At 43.1% G+C, this 7,152-nt stretch overlaps 1 long non-coding RNA gene across 1 annotated transcript; it reads right to left on the reverse strand.

Annotated features, from left to right (window-relative positions):
* Window positions 1-1,489: 1,489 nt before the first annotated feature.
* Window positions 1,490-6,857, reverse strand: LOC112670885 (uncharacterized). The gene is made up of 3 exons (XR_003143273.3): window positions 6,695-6,857; window positions 2,272-2,387; window positions 1,490-1,722 (listed from the first exon to the last, which is right to left on the reverse strand). It is a non-coding gene; the product is annotated as an uncharacterized LOC112670885 (long non-coding RNA).
* Window positions 6,858-7,152: the final 295 nt, after the last annotated feature.

Raw genomic sequence — 7,152 nt, forward strand, 5'->3', positions numbered from 1 at the left:
CTTAACCTTTCCCCAGATTGTTCTGAGTCAGTCCACTCACGCCAGCTGCCAGGGGCCCCTATTTCTCCATCCATCTCATCTTCACAACTGGGCATTGCTTTCTTGTTTGGACTCTTTGGGATATCCTGATCTGACTCTAAACTGCATTCAGTGGTTCTACTGGCCTTGCTAGGAGACAGCCCTGGAAAATGCTGGTCGTGGACTCTGTGTGTGCTCTATTCACATGCCAATGAGTTTTGGGTCCTAAACCTCTTGCTTGTGCCATTTCCTCTCTTTATTCATTGATTTGAATAAAGTCTAGTGAGCATATACCATGTCAGACACCAGGACAGGCAATAGAGATGCAAAACTGGAAAGATGTGATTGTAACAGCCTCTGGGACAGGGGTTGGCAATCATAACCCATGGACCAGATTCAGCTCACTATCTGGTTTTGTATTGCTTTCGAGCTAAGAATTGTTTTCACATATTTAAATAGTTGGAAAAAGTCAAGCGAAGAATATATGCAACTCAAATTTCAGTGTTGATAAATAAAGTTCTGTTGCAGCGTGAGCATGCCCATTTGTAAGGTGCCATCTTGTAAGGTGGCTGCTTTTCCACTCTAACAGCAGAGCTGAGTAGTTGTGGTAGAGACTTTATGGCCCACAGAGCCTAAAATATTTACTATCTTGGCCTTTACATAAAAAGTTTGTTGACCCCATTCCAAGATTTCAACATTTAGTGAGTGAGATAGACATGCAAACAATTACAATATACTTGGATGACTAATTTGATGGCAGGAAAGATGAGAGACAAGCATAGGAGAGAATAAAGCTCCTGCTAGAAAATGTGTCTGAAGGGTAACGTTTAAAATGCACGGAAGGTGAAAAGATGCTCAACATTTGGATCAGATAGTGGGGGGCGGTGAAGGCACGCCAACATTATGTTAAAGGGGTCAGGGCAAGGGAGAGGGAAGCATGATTAGGGAAGAAAAATTTCCATCTACCTGTAGAGTTGACTACATAGCTTTCAAAACCATAACATGTTGAAGTTGCAAATGAGATCATTTTGGTAAAGTTTAAATAATCCAAAATGATAGATCTATCTCACATGCGAATGATAGATACCAAAATTAAGATAGTGGCTACTTTTGAGAAAGATGGACAATGAGATTAAGGATGAGTATCCAAGAGATTTCATCTGTACTGAAATGCTTTATTTCTTTTTAAAAATTATGAGGCCAACATGGCAAAACTATTTAATTCAGCAATTGCTAAAGCTGAATTGGGTTCACAGATGCACATTAATTGTTTCTTATATTTTATATGTTTGAAATATTTTTAAAGTAAAAACACTGATTTCACCCTTTGCCTTAAAGATGTTCCCAGTCTACAATTTAGAGGTGGAACATGACATGCCTGCCTCTCATTTGTAGTTGGAGCTTTTTGGGGCAACTAGAACAGAGTCCCTCAGTGTAGCTTCGAAATGGGCACATTTATTAGAAAGTCACACAAAGGACACTTACTGAAATCAAAGGACAGAAGCCAAAGTACAGCCAGGACTCCTGGGGACTGGAACTGGAAGGTGGAAAGTGGCCAGGAACCTGGACAACCTTTCACAGAGGCTATAAGGTTGTGCTTGTTCTTGATCTCTCTCTCTCTCTTCCTCTCTCTCTCTCTCTCTGATTTTCTCTGAGCATCTGTTTTACTCTGCTTCTTGCTTCCTCTTAACTCCTCTGATTCATCTGTAAGACATAAAATGAAGTTGCCCTTCCATCACTGACAACTTTCATATGTGGTTTGTTCAGATTCAAAATGAGAATATGTAATTCGTGTATATCATCATTTCAAACCAGGCCACACAGATCTATGGCCATGCCACACGCATGTATGGCCCTGCCTAATCTTTGGTTCATCCCCAGTGGTTATCCCAGTGTAAACAGCACCCGGCTGTTTCCCTGAGCAAGGGCTATGGAGGTACTACTTCCTACTACTATGGCTACTTCTTCTTCTCCTTCCCCTTCTTCATCCTCCTCTTCCTTTTCATTTCCTCCTCCTCCTCTCCCTTTCCTTCCTCCTCCTTCTGCTATTACTGATAGTACTACTAATAATAAACATTTTTTAATCCTTTCTGTGTTCCAAAGATTACACCAAGTACTTTACAGACATCATCACATATATCACACATATATCACACATACCACAGATATCATCACAACCCTATGAAATAAAATACCATTATCCCCATTTTACAGATGACGGAAATGAGGCAGGAAGAAACTTAAGTAACTTACCCAAGGTCATACTGTGAATGATAAAGTCAGGATTCTCAGGCAATCTGAATGTAGCTGGTAAATTGACTGGCATTTCTTGCTCTTCAATTTGGACAGAGCAGGCTGAGGTGGTTGTTCTTACAGTGATGCAGAGTGCAAAGGGGAGGAAAGGAAGTCATTTGAACAGGGCACTGAAGGAGCAACAGGACTTCTTACACCAAAGAACAGTGGATTTAAAAAATGAAACAGATGAACATGAGGGGAAAAGAGAGAGAGGCAAACCATAAAACAAACTCTTAACTATAGAGAACAAACTGAGGGTTGCTAGAGGGAAGATGGGCTAGATGGGTGATGGGCATTAAGAAGGGCCTCGTTGTGATGAGCCTGGGTATCATATGAAAGGGATGAATCACTAAATTCTACTCCTAAAACTAATATTACACCATATAGTAACTAACTAGAATTAAATAAAAAATTGAAACAAACAAAAAAAGGAAGAATGAGGCAGGCACAAAGGCAGCAAGGAGAGTTCAGGAGCCCCAATCAAACCCTGGCTTTGAGATGACATAAACAGGAGAACGCAAGGAAAAGACACCAACAATACCCTTCACTTCATGACCTGTGGGTAAAATTAGCCTCCGCCCACCACCTTAGGATAAGCCATCTAAAGCTCAAGCTGCTTGGCTCTTATGAGTTCACCAGATGAGAAAATTCAAGGGATAAGATGAATGCCATGGTATCTTGTATAATAGCAAGCATAGTGAATGTTATTAATATTATGTCTAACATTGATGGGGTCTTTATTATGCACCAGGACCAGCATTAGCCATACTTACAACATTAGATAATTTCACTTCACAGCAACCTCATAAAGTAGGTACCATTATCCTCCCCATTTGTCAAAACCAAAAACTGAGGTTTAGCAGGACTTGTTTAAAGTCCAACGACTTGACTTGGCTGAACCCATGTCTCTTGGACTCCAAAGCCACTTACCTTAGTCACTGCATTATAATACACAAAAGTACAGCCCCAAAGATCTGTCTAGATGGTTTACGAAGCATCCATATCCTAGACTATCATGCAGGCATTACATGATGTTGTAGTTCTTTATTTTCATGATACATTATTAGGTGAGAATAATATATATATAATATATATATATTATTATAAATATAATATATATATATTTGTGTTTATTAGCAATATACACATGTATTAGAAATACATGTTAGAAATATGTAAGATATGAAATACATACATGTTACACACAGAAAAACCTAAAAGCACTCACACCAAAATATTTATCTCTTAGTATTGAGAGCCTAGGATCTTTATATTTAGCATGGATTATTTGTATAAATTTAGTGGTCTGGTATTGGTAAACAGGTATAACAAAGAGGCTCCAAAATGCAGTAACTCTCTCATGTGACTTGGTCATCTTTGACACATAACCTCCAAGGCTGCCTCCAGCATCACTCTCATCTGGACAGCTAGAGAGGAAAAGAAGGATCCAGGAGAAGCTGTCTGTCTTCAGGCAATGACCCAGAAGCTACACAGTCACATGCTCTCATACCTCATTAGCCTGATATGAGCAAGAGTGGCAGGGAAATGCAGTTTCTAGCTGGATGGCCACACACCCTGTTAGAATATTCCTATCAATAAAAGAAGGGGCTAGTGAGTGCTAGGGGACACCTGTATGCAGTTGGCCACTTAGGAAGCATGATTTTTAGGAATTCCAAAAGAGAATACCCTAAACCTCCACCCTCTGAATGGGAGAGCTAGAAGCTTCCCTCTCCCATACCCCTTTCCAGGGCCATTGTACAGACTTGCCCTGCACAACTAGAAGGCACAATACAGGGACCAAATGGGGTCCCAGACCAGGCCTGGGGATGGCCCAGCTTTCTTTCTCTTTCAGCCTGCGCTCCTACTGAACCGAGCAATTCTTAGCAATTTGCACAGCAGAGTGTGTGTGTTTCTGACCTGTCCTTGGGAGCCTGGGTTTGTATTGGCTGACTCTTAAGCAAGGGTGTCCCCCATGATTATAGTGGAAACCAAACTGCTCTCCTACCACATCTCTCCCCACTCCCTGCACTGTACCTTCCTGTGATCCATGTCCTCCAGCGCCCTGCCTCTCAGTCCACTTCCCAACTCGCTGGGGTGTCCGTCAGTCCAGAGCAGTTGGGAGGGAGCTGTCATTGTTAGGATTAAAGTACTGAATATACATACATACTCTTGAACCCCCTTCACTTTATTAGGCCTTTTTGACTTGACGTCATGATACTGGTTCCTCAGCTTAGTTTCCTTAATGATAAAACTTTTGAAATGGATTGATACCTAGAATTCATCAGTTGAAAGTATCTAATTTGTCCTTAAATAGTAATGCCTATGTAGAGCAGGAAAAATCCAAGCAGGTCAAAGGGATATAGATTTCTCTTGACTTCTGTCCCCAGTCTTCCTCTTTAGACAACCACTTTTCCAGTTTCTCACATAGTCTTCTAGAAGACAAAGAGACTGTGGTAGTTGGCTGGACACACCCTAGCCACTGCATCTTTCATTTATGCCACAATCAGAGGTAGGGTCACAACCTGCCAAGGAGTAGACCGAAAATGCTTTCTGAACTCACGTCCTGCTCTTCCTCCTGCCGTTCTGTCCTTTCTCTGCTCCTCCCCAACCACGAGCTCCTTCACATGCATGTAGGTCAGATATGCCCAGCTCTGTGATGACCTCCCTTCCCACCTCATCCTGCCCACTACTCTGACTCTCCAGGAAGAGCCCTTCTTCCCCTTAAGGTGCTCCCCGAGCACTTTTCCCCAATACTCTGGCATTTCTCCAATAGTCATAATTGTTGCAATGTTCACCCTTCTCTGTCCTTGCTCCTTGTAAATTCCTTGATTACAGAAATCCTTCATCACGGATCTCTGGGACTCTACATAGAAGAGGGCTTATCACATAGTAGGGGCTCACTAAAAGAAGTAAAGGAAGACCCAGACCAGCCCTTCCACTGGTGAGTGGAATCTAATTGAGATGTGATTGAAACCCAGGAGCAAACCCTGGCCAACCTCCTTTTCAAGAAACTGTGAATTTCTCACTGCAGCTCTCCAGAGAGGCCTGCTTATCGGGGCTCAGTGTGTGGTCTAGAATCATGTGCACCGACATATTGCAACGCAGTATTTTAATGATGCCTTAGGTAGGAGGCAGCGCTGTCACATATAAAATGGCTAGAGAAAGAGACGGCTCTTCCTCTTCCCATTTTGAAAGTTATCAGATATTTTGGAGGAAGATGCAAATACCAGATCCCTTCAGACACACAGATATGGGCAGAGACACATACGCACACGGAAATGCTGTGTCTTCGCTAAATATAACCCTTTGTAGCGACAGTATCTCAATAATTTTCAAGTGAAAAGATAAGGAAGGAGAGCCAAGTCTTTCATAATGAATGCAAGCCTATAGCTTTTAAGCAGGGCTAACATATGGGCCACTGATGTGAATGTGAATGCAAATTAGATATTTTTGATTGCTTGAAATAAAGTCAGCAGAATCAAAGCCTCACACAGCAAATGGTGCAGATTTAACTACGTCAGTGCCAGGCTGAGAACAAGAGCTCTTAACACATCCTCAGGAAAAAAAGGGCCTTCAGGCTGGCATTTTGGATTGAGGCCTTTCTAGGTAGGACAAAGATTGGGCTTTATTGGCACTCTGGTTCTTTTTTTTATAGAAGAGTCATTTGCATTGCAAGGCTATGCATTAAAGATCGCCTTTGACCTCTGACCTTTCCCATTTATTATGTTGTCAAAAACCTTAAGGTCATAAGGAGCCACTAGAGGTCATTTTATCCAGTCTGCTGCCTTCAAGCAAGTAAAGTCATATTCACTGGGGTAGGCACCATCCACAGTGCTGGAGGTCCAGCAGAGACTACAACAGTCACTTTGTTCAAGGAGGTTACTGGTGTTTGGAGTCGTGGGACCAAAAATCTCACTCTGGTATTTCATGATTCTGACTCTGGCGGAGGTGAGCCTAAAATGCCTTAGGAGCACAGGTGCAGGGCACATTCCCTCAGAAAGTGTGTGTGTGTGTGTGTGTGTGTGTGTGTGTGTGTGTGTGTGTTTGGTTCATGGAAGGCTTCCTGGAGGAGTGACCCATGAGCCCAGCCTTGAAAGGAAGAGAGTAGCTAGCCAGTTAGAGGAAAAGGATCTACCCCCACAGAGGTGCAGAAGCCAGAGAGAGGCTCATGCAGTGAGGCACACAGTTCCCTGTGAGGGAGAGCATGAGAGGGTAGTGGACAGGCTGAGTGCATAAGCCGAGAGGACCTTGCTCCCAGGGGACCCAGCCATCTCATGTAGTGCCCAAGAGCTAAAGCTCTAGGCATGGAGATAAAGGCTTTAATAAACCTTTAATAATGGGAGGCCTTTACCCACCCCCAATCCCCAAAAGCATGAAGTACCTGCCAATGAGGCTGCGTCATGCAGAAGGCTCCTGCCCCGACTCAGGCAGTTGAAACATGAGAAACAGAGTTGGTCAAGAGGCTCCTTATGGAGGCTTAAATCCCAGCCTCCGTAGCTTAGCATTGGGAGGGACTTCTCCTGTCAAATCAGCCCAACACTGCTGTCTCCTTCCAGCAAATGTAATCTTCTCTCCACTGCTTCCTTACCTCCTAGCTTAGGATTTGTTTCTAAACCTCACTACTATTGACATTTTGGACTGAATACCTCTTTGTTGGGGGTAGGGGCTGTTCTCTATATTGTAGGATGTTTATCAGCATCACTGACCTTGACACCCTAGATGTCAGTAGCACCCCCTACACACATGGTTGTAACAATCAAAACTGTCTCCAGATATTTCCAAATGTCCTCCGGGGGGGATGCGGTGGGGACCAAATCATCCCCACTTGGGAGCCCTTGC

Source organism: Canis lupus, chromosome 14, assembly GCF_003254725.2.
Source record: "Canis lupus dingo isolate Sandy chromosome 14, ASM325472v2, whole genome shotgun sequence".
NCBI classification, from domain to species: domain Eukaryota; kingdom Metazoa; phylum Chordata; class Mammalia; order Carnivora; family Canidae; genus Canis; species Canis lupus.